A 21,475-nucleotide genomic window follows, 5' to 3' on the forward strand; every position below is an offset into this window, starting at 1 on the left:
AGTGCAGTGGAGGATGGCCCAAGTGCTTGGGCCCTGCACCCCATGGGAGACCAGGAGAAGTACCTGGCTCCTGCCATCGGATCAGCGCAGCGGCCATTGGAGGGTGAACCAACAGCGGGGGAGGACCTTTCTCTCTCTCTCTCTCACTGTCCACTCTGCCTGTCAAAAAAAAAAAAAAAAAAAGATAAGCTTATTTTGGTGCAAAATAGTTTTTAAATCCAGGCATAGCTTTGCTATAATATGCATTTCTATGTACTTTTTGAAAATTCCTGTATGCATGAATTTCAAAGTTTTTTTGTACCAAAATAATCTTTTCACTCCATTTTCCATGGACTTTTAGAAGTCCCTTTATTTTTTAATTGGTTCTTGACTTTAAGCTGAATTTACTGAGCATGAACTTACTAACTATAAATTTACTAACTGTAAATGAGGGAGAATTTAGTTAATTTGTAATAGCTCCTGATTTTGCTTCTATTTTTCACTACTTATGTAATTTGAAATAATAGATTTAAATGCATTTTTTTTTTGACAGGCAGAGTGGACAGTGAGAGAGAGAGACAGACAGAAAGGTCTTCCTTTGCCGTTGGTTCACCCTCCAATGGCCGCCGTGGCCCGCGCGCTGCGGCTGGCACACCAAGCTGATCCGAGGGCAGGAGCCAGGTGCTTTTCCTGGTCTCCCATGGGGTGCAGGGCCCAAGCACTTGGGCCATCCTCCACTGCACTCCCGGGCCACAGCAGAGAGCTGGCCTGGAAGAGGGGCAACCGGGACAGAATCCGGCGCCCCGACCGGGACTAGAACCCGGTGTGCCGGTGCCGCAAGGCGGAGGATTAGCCTAGTGAGCCACGGCGCCGGCCAATGCATATTTTAAAAATTTATCTTTCTTGATATCTCCAGTTCGGATATTGTGTCCTAGTTCTTCCCTATAAAACGAGAACTGCAGCTTTCCTCCACTGCCTGAGTGCTGCTCTGGCACTTACACATTGTTTAGGTTGATATTTAGATTCTGTTCCGTGCTCACCAGTAAGTCGTCCTCTGTTTTGTTTGTATGTTGGTTTTATCACTTGAAAATCAGTGATAATTCACGTTATGATTATGGAATTACTATTCTATTTAGAACCAAGTAGTGTGCTCAGAGCCCCAGCAAAGATTCAATTCTGTGTTGTTACACATCTCCATTCAAGTGGTAAATGCTTCAGGAATTAGTGTGCATACATTCTACCTATGCTTAGAAGCAGGAGACATTTTCATTTTTGAGTATTTTTTAAGATTTATTTATTATTTTACTTGAAAGAGTTACACAGAGAGAGAAAGAGAGGCTCCCCAATTGGCCGCAATGGCCAGAGCTGTGCCAATCCGAAGCCAGGAGCCAGGAGATTCTTCCAGGTCTCCCGCACAGGTGCAGGGGACCAAGGACTTGGGCCATCTTCTACTGCCTTCCCAGGCCATAGCAGAGAGCTGGATGGAAGTGGAGCAGCTGGGACTCGAACCGGAGACCATATGGGATGCCGGCACTACAGGTGGCAGCTTTACCTGCTACGCCACAGTGCCGGTCTCCATTTTTGACTATTTGAACTGTGACTTATTTTAAAAAAAGTTTTTTTAGAGCTCTGTGTTACATTTTCCTGGTGTTTCTGATTGCCTTTCTTGCTTCTCCTCTATAAGACAGTGCTATTCTTTCTCCTTATCAACAAGATCATCCAGTTTCTTATTCCAGTGAGTTGGTGTGCGAAATCTTGACGCCTTTTTTTTTTTTTTTTTGACAGGCAGAGTGGACAGTGAGAGAGAGAGAGACAGAGAGAAAGGTCTTCCTTTGCCGTTGGTTCACCCTCCAATGGCCGCTGCGACCAGCGCGATGCGGCCGGCGCACCACGCTGATCTGATGGCAGGAGCCAGGAGCCAGGTGCTTTTCCTGGTCTCCCATGGGGTGCAGGGCCCAAGCACCTGGGCCATCCTCCACTGCACTCCCGGGCCACAGCAGAGGGCTGGCCTGGAAGAGGGGCAACCGGGACAGAATCCGGCACCCCGACTGGGACTAGAACCCGGTGTGCCGGTGCCGCTAGGCGGAGGATTAGCCTAGTGAGCCGCGGCGCCGGCCAACGCCTTTTTCTAAAAGTCCTCCCTTTCTGACTTGTGTGGTTGTTTTCTAGGCCTGCTGTAGAACGGCTGTACTAGGATTGCAATTGATTTCACTTACAGTTTCCTTTTATTCTTTTTAAAAATATATATACTTATTTGAGAGACAGAGATAGAGATAGGCAGATGGATGGAGAGATGACAGAGAGAGTTCCCATCTGCCAGTTCACTCCCCAGTTGCCTACACAGTATGAACTGGGCCAAAGATGGTAGCTAGGAACTCAATCCTGGCCTCTTATATGGGTAGTAGGAACTCAATTACTTCAGCTGTCAGCACTACCTGTGTTAAGTCTACATCAGCAGGAAGTTGTAATTGAGAGATGGAGCTGGAACCAGGAATCAAACCCAGGTACTCTGATAAGGGCTAAAGGCATGTCGTAGCTAGGCCAAATGCCCTCCCTCACTTCCACTCTTTTTGAATCTCATGTTCTCCTCTTAGACATCTGTTTTGCTTGGTTAGAGTGTGCTTGCAGATGATCTTTGAAGAGGGTGCAGTAGAGATTAACTTCCCAGGTCTTGGCATGTCATTTGTGTTGGGGCTTGAAAGGTAGGTCGGATTACCTAGAAGAGGGATATAAGAGGTTTCCGAGCAGAGGGAATAGCATGTTTAAAGGTGCTGAGGCAGGAAATCGTACAGTATGTAGTTATGACATAGTGGCCAAGGCTAAGAGTACCTGAATATAAGGCAAAAAAGAGAGGCCAAGTCATGGGGATCCCAAGGATCAAGTTATGAGAAGAGAGTTAATTTCTCAGTGCAATCGGTAATATGATTTATCCCATTTTAAGCATGAGAGTAATAGGATCAAATTCACATTTATAAACACCATTCTGGCTATTTTGGGGCCAATGGAATGGATGGGATAAGAATAGAGACAAGGAAAAAAGTGAGATTTTCCCAGGGTCCAGGCAAAATAAAATGGTAGCACAAAGTGGACGCACAGGAGATGGAGAGAAGTAACTGGATTAGAAATGGATGGACTACAAGGAGTGAGGGGGAATGTGGTTCCAGGGACGACTGTTACATTTCTGCAAGAGCAACTTGGTGAGTAGGAATGCCATTTGGGCATGGAGAAGCCTGGAAGAAGAGCAGATCTGGAGGGGAGATACATACTTAGCTGGGTCAGGGTATGTGGGAGCTGACTGTGAGACATCAAAGTGCAGATGTTCAGTATCCTCTAGACACCTGGATCTGAGTGGGAGTGTGGCAGGGAGGCCAGAGCAGCAGGCTTCAAGGAGGGAAGGAAGTGGTACCAGATTCTGTCACTCACATTTATTCAAATTTGAAGCAGAGACAATTTGGATGCCTTTGCAAAGAGGGCTCTATTAGAGTGGTGGATTTAAAGGCTGGACTGTGCAAGTTGAGGAGCAAGCACAAGGTGGGCAAATGGACACAAGTGCGAGGGAGGGGTGATTGAATATTGGCTGTGAGGGGAGCAGAGAGGGCAGCCACCAAAGGGAAGGGTGGCACATCCAGGTTTCCACACCAGAAAGATTCATTAGACTGCAGGGCCCATTTCTTAAGCTTCTTATGGTCCTCTAGGTCAGTGCAGAGTCTGGCACATGGTAGTTCATTGCACCATGTTTATTGAATCTGTTGGCATACACAGAAAAAGTTTCTACTATTCCACTGCAGGCAAGGCTGCTTCAATGCTGAACCCCCAGTGCTTCTCCTGAGATGCCCAGGTGACTGCGTGGCTGACAGTTACGACTTGTGTGAATCGTCCTTGCACTTGGGGAGTTTTTTGTTTTGTTTGTTTGTTTGTTTTTACAGGCAGAGTGGACAGTGAGAGAGAGAGACAGACAGAGAGAAAGGTCTTCCTTTTACTGTTGGTTCACCCTCCAGTGGCTGCTGCAGCTGTCGCACTGCGCTGATCCGAAGCCAGGAGCCAGGTGCTTCTCCTGGTCTCCCATGCAGGTGCAGGGCCCAAGCACTTGGGCCATCCTCCACTGCCCTTCCGGGCCACAGCAGAGAGCTGGACTAGAACAGGAGCAACCGGGACAGAATCTGGCGCCCCAACTGGGACTAGAACCCGGTGTGCCGACGCCACAGGCGGAGAATTAGCCTATTGAGCCACGGTGCTGGCCATCCCTTGGGGAGTTAAGCTACTGAATGTTCCACTTTGGAAAGATTAAAAGGATCCAATGGATGTTTTAATTAACTCCAGGGAGTGATTTTAGAGTTGAACCCTCCTCTTAATATAAGAACAGCCATAGGCCATCTTTCCATTCACTGAGCACATCCTACATATTCATTGTTATGTCATGAGTTTTTATGTGTTTTCATCTGATTATCAAAGCCATCACCCATGTGTGATCGATGGGATCACAAAAGCTCAGAGAGGGTAAGTATATTTCTTAAGCTGAGTCAGGATTTGAACTCTGGTCTTCTGACGTCACCAGTCACACACCACACGCTTTATAATGGCACGTGGAGAATCAGCAGTATAGATGACAACCGAGATGGGCTTTAAAGATCCAAGAATCTGGATGGCGTGTCTGTTCAGTGACTTTGGAGGGACACGAATTTCAGATGGCAGTTAAATGATCAGGGTAGAAAGGAGTGATGGGGGAGGGGCAGCTGAAGAGATGGACTCATTAACGGGATGAGACAGCCTAATGTAGTTCAGATGGATGAGTCCCTGAGGGGCTGTGTCCGCAGAATGTTTGTAAAACTTGGATTTTGGGCTCCAACAATCTTTTTTAAAAACAGATTTTTTTATGTATGTTTAAGGCACACAACATGACGTTATGGGCCGAATCTGATAGACTCATGTAGATAGTAAAAAGGTTACTGAAATGAAGCAAATGAACGTATCCACCATCTCAGAGTTGCTCACTCTTTTTGGTCCTTTCTTTTGTGTCAAGAGCACCTAAAATCAGCTCGTTTCACGTGGATTCCACATACAGTCCAATGTTGTTACCTAGAGTGCTCATGTTCCACATTAGATCTCCAGACGTCCTCATCCCTCATCTGCAACTTCGTGTGCTCTCTGACCTACATCTCTCCATGTCTTCCCCTGCTCCTCCCCTCCCCCATAACCTCTGTTTTGTGCTCTAGCCCTATATTTGATTTTTTTCTTTTAGATTACATATATAAGCGAGATAGGGTAATATTTTTTTCTTTCCACGTCTGACTTATTTCACTTAGCATAATGTCTTTCAGGCCCTTCCGTGTTTTGGCAAACTGTAAGATCTTGTTCTTCTCTGGGGATGAACATATTCCATTGTATAAATGTACCACTGTTTCCTTATGCATTTGACTGCCAAGGGACACTTAGATTATTTCCATATCCTGGCTACAGTGAATGAGCATGGTAGAACAGGTATCTCTAGGAGCTAGTGACTTTGTTTCCTTTGGGTACATATCCAGAAGAGAACTTGCTGGGCCATATGGTAGTTTTATTTTTCATTTCATTAGAAACCTCTATGTTGTTTTCCATAATGGCTGTACCAATCTACAGTGCCACACACAATGTAAGAGTCCCTTGTCCCCCATTTTTATACCCTCACTAGCATTTGTTATCTTTCGACTTTTTCATAATGATTGGGTCTAACTATGTGGTTTTTTCAGGGAGGCAAGGAGTCCACACTATCCTTCATTTGTTTGTTTTGCTGTTTCTCAGCTATTGCTTTATGAAATAAAATGTATGCAGGAAATGGGCCTTGACTCTTGGTATACAAAGGACCGAAACAAACAATTCAGAAGACTAAAGGAGATTTTGTTTAGGACTTACAAATACTGAAATCCTTTTTCTTACTGTAAATGTAGTGGGTGATTGCAGATAATTTATAAACTATTGACAGTTTTGAAGAAGGGAACAGAAATCACCTAAAAACTGCATGGCCTAGAGTTAATCATCATTTGAATTCTGCTGCATTTCTTTCTAGTCTAAAGAATATTTTTGAAAAAATGTACAGCTACTTTAAATGCACATAAAATATTGAAAGGAGTCGTGGGCAGTTCTTCCTTTTGCCTGAAGGCATGTTTGATCTTAGACTAATGGAAAAAGGAAAGAGTCTAGTTTTCTTAAAACAAAATCCAAAGAAAAAGAATATTCATAGCCACTCTTGGTACTGCATCTCACGGGGCCCTATAGCCTGGTAACCTTTCAGTTTCTTTATCGAATTATCTCTTTTTTTACACCCACATCCTTTAGTTCTGGCAGCAAGAGAAGCATCTTTGTGATTCAATAAACACAAAACAGCCACACTAAACTCGCCTTTTAAAATGTTACCAAAGAGGTCAAATCAAAATACAAAACCAAGAAGGAGCCAAACTCTCTTCCTTGTTGTGGTTGGCCCAGGATCTCGGTGATTACCGAGGAAGTAGCAGGAGGTAAAAAAGAAGGCAAAGGCTCACCAGGAGATTGAAGTCTGATGGCATGGACATCGGCATTGACATTAACCTTCTATTCACAGCGTACAAACTCTATGGTTTTCCACAGTGGTAGGATTTCAGAAAATATTGTTGACCTAAAAGGCCATGACAGATTGAGTTACAGGAGGACTTGTTAAAGTTATCTACTGGTGAATATGTTTTATAAACAGATGGGATGGTTGCAGGTGGGAGGGAGGTTATGGGGGAAAAGCCACAATAATGCAAAAGTTGTACTTTGTAAATTTATATTTATTAAATAAAAAAGATTTTATTTATTTATTTGAGAGGTAGAGTTATAGACAGTGAGAGGGAGAGACAGAGAGAAAGGTCTTCCTTCCGTTGGTTCACTCCCCAAATGGCCGCAATGGCCAGAGCTGCGCCAGTCTGAAGCCAGCAACCAGGAGCTTCTTCCCAGTCTCCCATGCGGGTGCAGATGGCCAAGCCATCTTCTTCTGCTTTCCCAGGCCACAGCAGAGAGCTGGATTGGAAAGGGGCAGCCGGGACCCTAACTGACGCCCATATGGGATGTGGGCACTGCAGGCGGAGGATTAGCCTACTGTGCCATGGTGCCAGCCCCTGGTGAATATTTTTTAAAAAGCCTTTATATTTCTAATTTTTTTGGTAAAATCATAACCTGGTTTTATTCTGATTTTGCGTGTTATATATTTATTAAAAATGTTTAGTTAACAATAATTGTACATATTTATGGTCTACAGTATGATATTTGTTCTTATGCCTTTACAAGGCCATGGGGTACCCAATCTAAGTGCACATGGGTGCCCGACACTGCAATAGCCCCTGACGATCAAGAAGATGCTCAAGGCACCCTCCAGCTGGTAGGGCCTAGACGGGAGAGGCAGGAGCCGCAAAGCCGTTTGTTCATTCCCTCTCACGCTTACTCTGTGTCTATTCACATTCCCATCTCCCTCCACCCCCATCCGTGTGCATCCCCGCCCCCTTCCCCATCTGCAGGCTCCCTATTCTCATCAAAAGCTGCTCCTCTTCTCCAGATCATGTAATGCCCGTTACCATAGCACCCGGGGACTCCACATTATTAAGACAGTCTCTTTATTAGTAAGCCTGCTCCTCCCAGGAAGCCAGGCGCCTTGGAGTCCATGTGAGAAGATGATGAGCCTGTGTCTCAGGGGCTTAGGGATTTGTCACGGGGTCAGGAGAAGCAGGTGCAGAGAGCTCGGACCCCCTGCCCCACTCCTGGCCTGTCTACCTCACTGCTTAGAGAGCGACTGAGACTCCCACAGTTGTATTTCATTTCACTGCCTTTCCCTTTTCATCATGCATTCATAATAATTATACATGTTATTACACTTCACATTTTACAAAAGGCTTTTAAATACATTCTTTCTTTCAATTCTCACACTATCCCTGTGAACTAAGAATTTTGCATTCATTTTAAGGACTTGAAGAAACTGTGGAAACTGACATTCAGAGTGTTCTGTTGGCTCAAAGTCATCCAGATGCTCAAGGGCAAAGCTAGGACTCAAACCCAGACCCTGCACTGTCTCTACAACCATTTCTGAATGGGAAGACAGACTGATAGGCACATGGAGAGACAGATTAAAAGCTCCTATGCATTTGTCAGAATGGGTGCTCAACAACTATTATTTGTTAATCTTTTGGCCTAAATGTGTCTCCTTTGGAACCAAATGTGATGTTATGAATGTACCATCATGGGCTTTGGAGTACTCTTTCAGTAAAAGGATTTGGTGTTACAACTATTTTTTGAACATCTATTAAGCACAAGAAAATGTTGAAAGTATTGGGGGAATATGACAAGTACCTTACATCACCTATGTGCTTAAAGACAGTGAAGTGGAAGGGGAGACGTATCCTGCACACAAGGCTGTTAAGTGGTGATAACGCCTTCTACTCATCCACCACCCATTTACTGTCTACAAACTCAGGCCTGGGGCTCCAATGCTGAATAAAAGACATATGGGCCATGCGCCCGTGGAGCATTCCATCTGTGGAGGGAGGCAGGCATTAAAGCACCAGTGAGACAGTCATTTAATTATAACTGTGGTTTGTGCTGGAGAGGAAGAGGTGCACAGAACCAGTGCAGATGTGGAGCTGCCAACTTTGGCCAGGGCAAGAGGATGGAGGCGAGGCAGGGAAAACTTCCTAAGGAAGAGGCTTTGGTCCACGGTGGGAAGACACAGCCTGCCCCAGAGGAGAATGGAGCCTCATCACCATGAGACCAAGCCTGTGATGTGGAAGCTGAGGGTCTTCAACTACAAAAGTGAAAGCAAGGGCTGGCACTGTGGCATAGAAGGTTAAGCCTCCACCTGCAATGCCAGAATCCCATATAGGCACCAGTTCATATCCCAGCTATCCCATTTCCAATCCAGCTTCCTGCTGTTGTGCCTGGGGAGGCAGTAGAAGATGGCCTGAACACTGGGCCCCTGCACCCGCGTGGGAGACATGGAAGAGGCTTCTGGCTGCTGGCTTCAGCCTGGCTCAGCCCCAGCCATTGCCCTTTGGGGAGTAAACCAGTGAATGGACGATTTCTCTCTTTCTCTCCTTCTGTCTTTGTATCTCTGCCTTTAAATAAATAAATAAATCTTTTATTTAAAAAAAGAGAAAGCAGAGGGCATGTGGGTGGGTTTTCAGTGCAGGTTAAGTGGTATCAGTTTGTGGGTATGCTTCACACGGACGGAACCCAAAATCAGGTGAAGAGCAGAGACAAGTGCCCAGTGCTGGGAGGTGGACGTGGGGGTGAGAATTTCAAGAGGAGGGAGAGAGAGACAGAGACAGAGACGCACAGGGACACATTCAGGGCCTAGAGGCTGCAAGATAGAGAGGGACAGAGATGCCCTGGCTGGACAAGGTCCAAAAGAGATGGCATTTAGTTTGCCTGGAGAAGGGTGAGCTGGGATTCAGCTAATGGGGATGCAGAGTGGGAAAGAGGGCATCCAGGAAGGGGAAGCAATGGGAGCAAAAGCAAGGGACAAAGGACATACAGAGTGAATTTGTGAAAGAATGTGCCGCAAACTTTCCTGGAGACTGGAACATGCTTGGTGAACCTGTGCTGAGGGCTTGGAGCAGGGGCAGGGGCCCCTGGGTAGAGGCCTCTGTGGGCAGAAGGTGAGCAGTTGAAAGTACTTGGTCTAAGGAGTCACGTCAGAGGGGTGCATTAGGAGGATTACTCTGTCAGGCGTGCACAGGATGGATGGCAGAGGGAAGGAGGAGGGCTGGCAGCTGCTCCTCCCATCACCTCCCCTCAGCCTCACTCACTGGCTGTGCCTCCCGGGTCTACCACAGGCAAACTATTCAATCAATGGAAGTTTGAGAACCGTCCTCTGCCCACCCTCCAATGGAAAAGGGGTGATTCATTGTTAGCATGCATCAGCATCGCTCTTCTGAATTCCAGGCTTGACTGATGCCTCCCTGGGGTGTGCAGAGGGCTTACCCCTGTCCCTCAAACCCTCGGGGAAATAATGGATACAGAACACCCTGTTGGATTAATTGAATCTCCTCCCTTTCTGCTTCTGTTCTGGTTGGCCTTGAAGCTGTTTCCCTCTGCCAGGATATAAGGGGAAGTCCTCTCTGTCACCACTGCCATCTCCAGCTCCGTTTCCACAGCTCTGCAGTCTTAACTGGCTGAGGCCTTCCCAGGATCTTGGCTGAAAGCATCAGTGCAGGACCAAGCGGCCCCTCCTAGGCGAGGTCAGACATCAGCCTCCCATGCAGGGTTTGATTTGGCATCAGAAAAGCTCCAGTCCCCAAATATCTGTGCCCCAGCCTGCCGATGTGTCTGAAATTCCACCGTGGGAGCCACTGATGTTTGGGTCATGTCAGAAATAGCGTAGCATCCTTAACAGCTGCTCATAGGTGATGTCACAGGCAGCCAGACAAGCCCTCTGCTCTGCATGCCTTTTCATAAGGAACTGCCTCTAGCTCTTCCTGCACTCTCCTGCCAGCCCATAAATCCCACCAGCTCTCTCTAACAGCAGATCTTCTGGGGCAGCTCTCACAGGGCCAGTGCTCCTCCTGGCCCTCTATATATCCAATGCTTTGAATTATTTCTTCTCTTTTGGGCCTACATTATCCCAACTGAGTCTTTCCAAGACCCGTAGCTGCAGGCCAGCAGCACCTCACTTCCACTTCACACCCACACTCAACTTGCTTTCCTGAACCTTCATTTGGCCATGGCCTGGCCCTCCTGCTTGCCAGTGACAGGGGTGTGGCTAGTTCAAGGATTGTGTCTTCACGGTGAATTGTAGTGGAAACAGCACAGAATTTGGAGCCAAAGAATTGGTTTCTAGTCTTGCCTCCATTACTTAGTAACTGACTTTAGAAAACTACACTAAAAATGCCATTAGCGCTGTCTCTGCCAAGCAACCTGGAGGAACCAAGGAATATTTCCCGACCCTGTGATTCGTCCTGTAGGTACCATTCACCCAGGACATCATCTATGGAGCTTGTCAAAGAGTCACATGTCCGGCCAGTGCCGCGGCTCATTAGGCTAATCCTCCACCTGTGGTGCAGGTACTCCGGGTTCTAGTCCCGGTTGGGGCACCGGATTCTGTCTCGGTTTCTCCTCTTCCAGGCCAGATGTCTGCTGTGGCCCGGGAGTGCAGTGGAGGATGACCCAAGTGCTTGGGCCCTGCACCCGCATGGGAGACCAGGCAGCCATTTGGGGGGTGAACCAGTGGAAGGAAGGCCTTTTTCTCTGTATCTCTCTCTCACTGTCTAATTCTGCCTGTCCAAAAAAAAAAAAAAAAAGAAAAAAAAAAAAGATTCACATATTCAGGCACTCTTGGTCCCCAAAGAGGGTGATTTAGAGGCCTGGGTGAGGCCCAGAAATCTCCATGTTTAACAAATCTCCCAGGTGGGTTTTTGGAGCAACCCACTGTGGGGGGAATAATTCAGATCCCACCCTCTCTGCTTCTTATGGAGGTTCTAAATTCTCTTTGGTGTCCTATGGTGGATGGAAGTCAAACTTGGTGTAGTCCCAAGTCTATGGCTAACATAATACATCAATTCAGAGCTTTCTCAAACTCTGATATTGCTGAACATCCTGACTTTAAGAACTTCTCTGCTGGCCCCAATTAACTACTTCTTTACCTACAGCTGTTTCTATTCCTCTTTGCTGCTGGATAGAGTGAACTAAATGCTGGTAGTCAGTACCAGTCCCCCCTCCATTCCTTCTGAAACTAAATGCCTTCTGGACTTTGGGGATTAGATGCTGGGAAATATGAACAGCTATAGAAGGGGTTATAGAATATCTGGTTTTGGGCAGTAAAAGAAGTACATCAGCTGAATACCCACTCAAAAAGCCTTGCCTATTACAGAGAAAATCATTGTGGCTACCTAAATTCTCATGTCCTAATTCCAGCATCCTGCCTGATTGCAGCCTTCCTGGATTTTTCTTCTAAAAATATTTTGCGCCCATTTATGAATGGGGGACAAAAGTGTATTGTAAACTGTCAGATGTTAAACCCATTGGAAATTGCACTATTGTTTATATAATTGCACCATCTTATGGTTCAAATAGGTCAGTTTTGCCCAAGTCCTACCTTGTGATGTCCACATGCTTTGCTCAGTGGGTCTTTGGAGGGGACAACATAGTTCCTTTTACTGTCATACGAAGCCCATCCACTGGAAACTCATAAATGAAAATCAAGTCAAACATAATAGACATTTGCCTTTACGTAAATATAGCTCTACAAGTGTTGTGGGCCTTGGGGCTGTGCTGAGGTTAATGGTAGAGTTCCCGACGTCCCTGTCTGCCCCACCCTGCTCAGCTGCCAGCAATGATTATCTGCCTCCTGCACTCACTGGAGGGTATATTTAGAGCCTCTTCCCCAAGAGTAAGTGGGAACTGAAAATAGACTGCCTGCATGAGATTGGGTTGCAGCCTCCAAATCTACACCTGAATACACGAATGTGTAGCCAGTGGCCAGCACACAGTGCTTCTCAACACATGCTTGTTCACACCCGGCAGTGGCGCACTCTCGGGGGCGAGGCTTGAACTGTAGCATTGCTCCCTCCCTCTCAGGGACTTGAACAGGCTCCCTGAACTCTCATGCTGACATCTGCCTCTTTGCCTAGGACTCTTTGGATGCGGACCCAGTCTGGATTAGAGAGTCCCCTTTTTTCATTGCCGGCTCTTCTCCAGAGGAGACCAGATGTTTTCCCCTGGTCTCAGCCCCAGTCTCCTCTCAGCATGATCATAGTTGTTCTGCATCCTGACAGCTCCCATGTGTTTTGCAGCTGTGGTTGTTTATGACAGGGAGGGTTTTGTGATCCATCGTTTGGCTGGGAACCAAGAGATGGAGGCATCTATGCAACTGTTCCTTCTACCTTGAAAGTTTTATGACAATGTTATATCATTTGCAGTTAAGGGGAGTTATAAGTTATCCTTAAAGTTATAGCTTATAGCATCATGACAGCAGGCTCAAGTCTGTTATGTTCCTAGTTGTTATCTCAGCATCCATTCAATAAGCATTCGTCACTTTGCTGTGTGCAAAGCAAGATGCTAGATTCTTTGATAATGTATAGATGAGTAAGAGGCTTCCTGCACTCAGGAAGAAGATTCTAGTTTAGCCACTATGTATGATACAGAGCAAAGTTCCATTAGCGCTGCAATAAAAAGGTTTTTTTTTTTTTTGAGGGTATGGAGAAGAGTGGAAGTATCAACAACTTCTAAGAGGGGATTGACAGAGGAACTAGCCTTTATTGGGTAGGATTTTGACAGCAAAGGTGGTGAGGTGAGAGCATATTATGTCGAGGACTTGGCGCCAGCAGACTGCAAGTCAGTATAAGCTATGGCTACACAGCAGATGGCCAGTGCCAATCTTGTCTCCTGCTCTTCAAGAGCTTGTTGTGTTCATGAGGCCCAATTGTGCATCCTAGCAGATGGGCAAAGTGGACCTTCTTGGTTTCTTGGAATTTCCCTGGGAAGCTGTTTCCCATTATCTGCTGATGGGTCCTTCTTATTGTAAGAAGATTTGCTTTCCTTACGTCAATGTTTCCCAACTTGTCTACACGTTAGAGTCTCCTGGGGAAATGTTTTCATTTCTTAAAAAGATGCAGTACTATTTTTAAATTGTTATTTTTATTTATGTATTTATTTATTTGAGAGACAGACACAGAGAATTTGTCCACTGATTCACTCCCCAAATGCCAGTAACAGCCAGGTTTGGGTCAGGCTGAAGTCGGGAGCTGGGTGGGACTGAATTTCATCTCTCACATGATTGACAGGAACCCAACCACTTTACACCACCACCTGCTGTCTCCCAGAGTACCCGTTGACAGGAAGCTGAAATTGGGAGCTGAGCTGGGACCCAAACCCAGGAACTCCAATATAGGTTATGGGTATCCCAACTGGTATCTTAACCTCTTCTGCCAAACACTCACCTGGGGTTCTTTCAAACGGTTCCAGGACAGACCACAATCCCAGACAAATTGCTGAATCTCTGGAGGTAATTGTTTAAGCTTCCGGAGTGATTACAACGTTAGAAAACTCTGGAAACCACTTCCTTAAAACAAATGTAACTCAGTCAGCTGACTTCACTGGCCTGGAACAATTAGCTATGCTACAAACTTAGAGATGGTTCCTGAGCCGTAGGAGATGCCTTGCAGTTATAATTTATGCTTTTGAACACATAGAGATCTGTGGAAATGGCCCTTTTTGGATAGTAGCTGACAGAGTGGTAATTTAAAGATAATCAGCACTCTTTCTGGTTTAGGTACCCCTTATTTTTGTCCTCAGAGGTCCCCAATCATGAAGACAGATGTACTGTACTTATGCTAGTATCAAGCCTGTCCACACAGGAGTGTGTGATTACAGGAAAAGGAGCCCATAACAATTGAAATTGGAACCTGGAAATGGGCACATTCGCTTCCTCATACCCAGAGCCTTGTCACTGACTTCAAGAGGTCTCAACAGAACCAAACTTCTATTCATTTCTTCATATATTCTTACTGGGTTTCTACTATGTTAGATTATGCTGTGGAGGCTTTAGGGGCTACAAAATGACTCAGACCCAGTTGTCACTCTTCCAGGATTTGCCATGCAGTAAGTGGTTTTTTCAGACACATTCTTGATAATAATGTAAAGGAAGAACATGTTGAGCAACACAAGAGTAGTCTCAACCATGGAAACCACAGAGTATGGAGTTTGGGGAGGGAAGAGAGAGAGGGAAAGAGAGAGAGAGAGAGAGTCAGTCATTGGCCAGAGAGCTACCTAAGAGGCCCTGTGGGAGTGACTTTGAGGAACAGGTAGTATTAGAGAGCATAAGGAAGGGATGTTTCTCCTGAATATAGGAGCAGAATGAACAAATTCAAGAAGGTAGGTTGCTGGAGGTATCTAAAAAATAGTGACTCATCTCTTTGACCAGCAGGTAAAGGGGAGAAACATCCAGGTAGGAGATTTTCTAGAAGTTCAGAGTCCAAAATTGACATGGGATGTCCAACGTGGGTTGACAGAATCATGGGTGAGACAATAGAACAATGGAACTCTGGAAGGCCAGATCGTTTGCATGGGATACTTGGACATGCTCACTATCCAGTTTCTTGGGTGCATTGACTTCCTTTCCTTCCCAGAGTTATTAGACCTGTTGTTTTCTCCACCTGGTATCCCCTCCTCACCTGCCCCTCCTCCCCTGCCCCTCCTCTTCTTGCCTGGGTTGACTCCTACTCTGCTTTCCATCTGAGTGTAACTGTTTTCCTGGTCCTTTCCATTTAACTCAGATCCACCCTCTATACATTCTCATTTTGTTCAGTAATTTTTCTTCACAGCACTTCTTATGTTTTATAATGATATTTACTTATTGAATATCCATCATCTGCATCAGATTATATAAGCCCCATAAAATCAGGAACTGTATTTCTCTTTGCCTTTAGTACCTCCCCACTGATGGATAGATAATAAGCCTTCACAAAGTGTTGGCCAAATGATAAGTGAATGAATGATAACAGCAGAGAGAATAAACAATAATGGTAAGCACTCATTCAACAGAGATATTTCATTAAGGAGAGTAAGGTCATGGCCTCGTGAATGATATATTGGCTGGGAGTCCAAATTGGGAGCCTGGCTTTTCTACTCAGTTCTGTCACTACTTACTATAAAAACAAGGATCCATAGCATCAGTGTGGAGACACTGGCATCTCAATTCTGTAATTAATGTTTACTGGTAATTTTCAAATGGATGAGTTTGGTTTTTCATCTTGTGTTTGCTGCAAAATGATATTTTATATCACCATTGATTGAAAGAAAAAAATCAGAGATAAAACTATATCCTTTGGCCACCAGGAAGAATATATTATTGGTTGAGTTTGTGTCCAATGTACTAGTGAAAATGCATGTTTTTTCATTTACTCACAGGTACTGATGGTTTTAATAAAAGCTGAACATGTTAATTAGAAGGATGATTATCATTGACAAGAAGGAAGTCCAGAATTGTTCTGAATGAACTAGCCAACTCCTAACCATGGACGCCGAGCACTTGACATCCTAATGGGAATTCATTAACAGCGTAGATACTGGAGTGACTGAAGTTGTCTGGGAAGGGCTTAGGCTAGAAATATCAGTTAGTTAGGACAATACTGTTACATCAATTATAGTTTTAGACAAGACACAATAGTGCCAAGCAAAAAAATGTGTATTAAAAAGAAAAGCCATGTTCATATTTTTTGAACCTTATGCCAACTTTGTGGCTTGTTATGGGATGTTAAATCATCAAGAACGTATAACAAGGAAAGCGTACTGCATATAGTAAGTGAATCAAACACTGTCTTGTGCAAAAATATTTATTTAAAAACTGTTCTATCACTTAATACAGGAAAACAGACACCCAATACACTATCACTGTCCTTGAATAGTTAACAGTCATGAGATGAAGATGAGACATTTTCAAAGGAGGACAGATGACCATTCAGCTCCACTGCACAGGGGGATGCCACAGAGCCAGCCCTATCTGTTAAGCATCACCTGAACACAGTAGACAACAGGGTTTTGTGAGACTTAGGCTAAGGGGAGATCTTTGCGGTATAAGTGTGATCATAGTGGGAACTGAACTTAAGTGTGGTCATATTGGGAAGTAGCCAGTCCAGAAGGGACCATTGAAGAAAGGCCAGAAAGAAAAATAAGAAAATATGAATTCTTAGCATTTGCCTTACAGAGAAATTGTATAGAATTCGGCAGTGTAGAAAGGGAACACTTGCCCAATTCTCATTATGTGATCTACAAAACCAAAACCAAAACCAAAACCATGAACCTCATGAGATAGATGGAATGGATATTTTCCCCAAAGAATAAATGAGCTCACCCAAAGTCAGGCCACCAGAGAGTGGCAGAGCCCTCGGCCATTTGATGACTGACCCAGAGCACTTTCCTCTACATAGAGCTTAGAAGGTAGGTTGAGACACAATGGAAAAGCCTTTCCGTGCCAAGTTATAAAATTTGTCTTTTATTCTATGAGAACAAGAAGTAGGCAATGTCTAACTTAGTGAAAGGGAAAGAAAGTAGAATGTACCAGAAACTGCTAGCAGATCATCTTGACATTGGCCTTGGACAAGGCTCTAGGGTGGGGATTTTTAGGGGGAGTTTTTGTGTGCCTGAACACTTGGAAGAATCTTTGCAAGCACAGGTTCAACAAAAAGCCAGTTGGAATAGCTCATTTCCTTCTGTGACAGGCATACAATAGAAAACTGTAGTGTGTACTTCAGTAAGACACTTGCTTCAGATACTGCTGCAGAGAAGTGGACTATGAAGGAATAAGTTCTGGATTAGATTGCACTCAGTTTCAAAGTTGTAGAGGGATACTGAAACTCATCTATCCCTGCTCCATCATTTTACAAATGAGAAGATGAAAGCAAAAGGTGAAATGACTTGCTTAAAGTTACATCCTCCTCATCATCTAATTAGCTTACATATATTGAGATTTGCTATGTATCTGGCATATTCTAAGTGATTAGCCTGTGTTTACTCTTTTAGTCCTCACAGCAGGCCTGTGAGGTAACTGAGAGGCAGGTACATTCAATGACTTGCCAGTGATACAAGACTGTGAGCAACGGAGCTAGAATTTGCACCCAGCAAGTGTGACCTCTGAGTTGGTACGGAGTCCACAGCTAGAGCCTCTCCAAGGCATAAAACCAGTAAGTGGCAGAGCAAAGTGCTAAAGGCACTAACAAATGATATGTCTTTGCTAGATTCTTTTCAACATTTTTATCAATGAGTTAGATAAAACATAGAAAACAATTCATCATATTTTCAGAAGTCATGAAATGAAGGTAGGAATAAGACACTGCACAACAGAAACAGAGTCCCAAAAAATCTGGGATGATGAATGAATCGAAAATGTTTTCATTTTGGGAGAATATAGACAGATATTGTGTGTAGGAGCTTAAACCAAATGAACAAAAATATGATGAAGAATATGCACAGGGATGCTTTTAAAAAAATCCGTGGAAAATGGAATTAAGGAAAATATATTTTGGTGCAAATATTTTTGAAATGGATTTTCTATGAACTTTTTGAAGACCTTTTATCAAAAAGAGAACACAATTTGGGGAACAAAGAGGTTTTAGCAAGTTAATTGAACATAAAGTAACATGTGGAGCCACCAGATGCTAATGCAAGGGAGCAAATGATCCTCCTGAATTCTGTACTGCTCATGTCTTCCAAGCTCTTTCTAAAATAAAATTTTAAAAAATATTTATTTTATTTATTTGAAAGGCAGAGCTTGAGAGAGACAGAGAGATCTTCCATCTGCTGGTTCCTTCCCCAACCCCAAATGGCCACAACAGCCAGATCTGAGCCAGGCTGAAACGAGGAGCCAGGGACTCCAACCAGGTCTCCCATGTAGGTGTCAGGGGCCTGAGCACTTGGGTCATCTTCTGCTGCCTTCCTGTGTGCATCCTTAGGAAGCCGGTTTAGAAGTAGAGCAGCCAGGATTCGGACTGGCGCTTGCATACAGGATGCTGGTGTCATAAGTGGCTGCTTATCCCACTGCACCATAACGCTAGCCCCCTGCCCAGCTCTTGATCCATGCTTTGAGACCCAGCAACCAGTCAAGGGGGCTCCATATTCCCCAAGGCTTCTCTGCATAGGCTTGAAGTGTTCTTCCTCTTTCCTGACCCATTCTTGCTCTGATCCCTAACTTGGCCCCCTCCTTTGTCATCCTGACTTTGTTCCAGCCTCTGACCTTTCATTCTTAGCTTGTGTTCTAGGTTCTAACTTTGGAAACTTGAGTTTTTTCTATGGGGCTCTGACTTGACTTACCTCTCTGGCTGTGGGTCCTGGGCTGCATCTGAAGCAAACTCATTCTTGCTGCAGCCCTTTGAGCTCAGTCCGTGACACTGGCCTTTGGTGAGTGTGCTGATAGCATCTCATGACCCTGGCAACATGTAACACTGAGACGAAAAGATGCGGACCCTATCTGGACTATTGTATCCAAGTTTGGATGACCTCCTTCCCACCATGAGGGGGGTCTATGCAAACTGAAGTACATTACTGGACAAAGGATAGGTTTTGAATAGACTTGAGCACTTAATGATATATGTAGTAACTGGAAGAGCCATGAGCACCTGGAGAACTGGGCACAGACCTCTCAGATTTTGCAGAAGACTCCACTGTGAAAGACCCCCAGATTCTTCTATGTGGCTCCAGGGAATAGCCTTGAACTGGGAGCCAAAGCAGTGAGGCGAAAAAAGAGGCCAACTTCAACTCAATAGAAGACTTTCTCTTAGGAAGAGCTGGCGAGAGATAGAAGGGGACATTAGTGAGTGCCCCATTATTGGAAGTGTTGAAGTATAGTCTTAGCAGTGCCTTGCAGGAATGCTGTACAACTCCCAAACATCAAAGTGGTGCTCAGACTCTGTCGGTCCATTCCAGCCAGGAGAGACTCTGTGCCGAGGGGACCCAGAGGTGGACTCTAAACAGGTAGCATGATGACAGTGATGCAGAAGGTGGATCCATCCCCTCCAAGTCACCACCACCACCAGACAACACCTGTTCTTCAACGGGCAGTTTTTCAGGTGAGCGGGCACTGGCTGCCAACTGCAGGTGGTGTCCAGCTTTCCTTTTAAAGTACAACAGATGCTTCCAGCTGCGAAAGCAGGAGAGGCCCATCCCGGGACTGAAGCAAGGGCCACTCTATTTTCGTTTTCCCAGTCGCTGGGGCTCCAGCCTCCTGCAATTCTAATGCCGTGCCTATGAAAGGGCTCGGCTCCCTCTTGGCCCCCACTCCCAGCCCCTCTCACAGATCCAACACCAAGTGCATCGGGCAGCTAGACGCCAGAGTGGGAAAAAGCATTTTAATAAAGCCCCATTGATTTTCGTGGGGGCAAGTCAAGGAAAAAGGCACCTGGAGCGCCTCCCCCATGCCCCCTAGCTCCTGACCTACTCCAGGGCGGTCACACATCGATTGGCTTCCTAGACAATAGATGGTGCCACCCGGGAGGGACCTCAGGGGACCAGCTGGGAGCTGGAAGAGTCGCACGCAGCAGCCCAGCCCCGACTTAATCAAACTAGCAACAGGATCTCGGGCGGCAGCGACGCGGTGGCGAGAGTCGCATTGGCGGCGGCGGCAGCGGCGGCAGCATTATGCGTGATTACTGACAGGCACCAGCTGCCTCCGCCACAGCCGCTCCAACGCACTATGTGGACTCTCGGATCTCCAGGCAGATTCCTGACTAATCCCAGAGGGCTGGCCCAGCCCCTGCTCCCAGGGCTGCGAGGAAGCGATGACCACTCTTGTTAGCCCAAGTTGAAGGGAGCCCGGCTGCGCCTGGGAGCCGGGAAGAGGCCGTGAGATTGAGCAGCCGCAAGCAGCACAGGATTATGAACTGAAGAGCAAACATGTATGGGAATTATTCTCACTTCATGAAGTTTCCCACAGGCTTTGGCGGTGAGTCTTCCACTTGGGCTTCCCAGGGTGGACCTGTCCCAAGAGAGCAGAAGGAAGCCGGGGAATCAGAATGCCGGGATGAGCATTGAATGAGACGGCGATCATGAGTGTTTATGTGCATCTATAGTGGTGCAGAGCTTGTTTCTGCTAGTGTGTGTGCGTGTGGGGGCGAGACAGAGGGAGTGAGGGGGGCAGAGAGAGAGAGAGAGAGAAGAGAATGGACCACAGGTGAGGATATGTGTGCATACAGAATGAGGATTTGGAGGTAGTGTCAGCTGGGTTCTAAATCAACATGCTTTAGCGTGTATCTCAGACAAAGATAGAGCAAGAGCATTGTTACACACAGATGTGTTTGTGTGGGTGTGAAAAGTGGAAGAGTGAAAGGCAGATTGCTAGGATGTATCCAGTATCCGAACTGTGCGGGCAAGAACGCGGCTGGAGCGGTTTCACCTGTGTGAAGGGTCCCAGGGTACTTTGTAAACAAGGGCGTGATTGTTTTCCTGCAAAGCAGGTTTCCCTCTAATTGGATTTTTGAAAAGAAAACACAGTCCTTTAGTTTGCCACCCGGTTTTCCCTCCTGCGTTTGCTTCCCTTTTGATTTGCTAATAGCCTCTTTCTCCTCCCCTGCTGTTGGCAGCCCCCTTCCCAACGCTGGGGTCCCTGCTTCTCTCTGACTCTGCTGGGTCAGGATGTGGGGGCAGGGGTCTGGGCTCTTATAAGCATGCAAACTGGAGATCCCAGTTAGTCAGCCAGGCAGGGCGACCCGGTCATACCTGATGGAAGCTTCCGGAGCCTGAGTCCCAGGGCTCCTTGATTCAGTTGGCAGAAGTAGCTCGGTCCCCCAGCTTGGAGTAAATAGAACCTGCATCTGACCAACTGGCCTCTGGCTCCTCAGTTGGTGGCACGGAGCTCCTGCTCCTGGGAGCCCAAAGGGGAGCTCTTACCCTATAGATTCTGGCAGGCAGGACAAAGCAGATATTTTGTAAGGTCTGGAGCACTGAAAAGTTCCTGCTCTGTTGACATTGTCTGTGAACCGATAGCCGATCCATCTGCAGGCTTGGGAATAAAGCTTGCCTACTTTGCTGGCCA

General features: G+C 45.9%; 2 long non-coding RNA genes across 3 annotated transcripts in view; one reads left to right on the forward strand and one right to left on the reverse strand.

Moving 5' to 3' along the window:
• Positions 1-19,778: 19,778 nt before the first annotated feature.
• LOC149125400 (uncharacterized) lies at positions 19,779-21,437 on the reverse strand. Its single transcript, XR_016210451.1, has 2 exons — positions 21,160-21,437; positions 19,779-20,419 (listed from the first exon to the last, which is right to left on the reverse strand). It is a non-coding gene; the product is annotated as an uncharacterized LOC149125400 (long non-coding RNA).
• Positions 19,911-21,475, forward strand: part of LOC103350021 (retinoic acid receptor RXR-gamma) — a 50,033-nt gene continuing 48,468 nt past the window's right edge. The window contains exon 1 of one of the 2 annotated variants that reach the window (XR_001794394.4): positions 19,911-20,386. This is a non-coding gene — a long non-coding RNA (retinoic acid receptor RXR-gamma). The remainder of the gene's footprint in view (positions 20,387-21,475) is intronic. The other variant, XR_016210449.1, reaches the window with a different exon arrangement.

The sequence above is a fragment of the Oryctolagus cuniculus genome, chromosome 7, assembly GCF_051225735.1.
Source record: "Oryctolagus cuniculus isolate XC-2025 breed Fujian yellow rabbit chromosome 7, ASM5122573v1, whole genome shotgun sequence".
NCBI lineage: Eukaryota > Metazoa > Chordata > Mammalia > Lagomorpha > Leporidae > Oryctolagus > Oryctolagus cuniculus.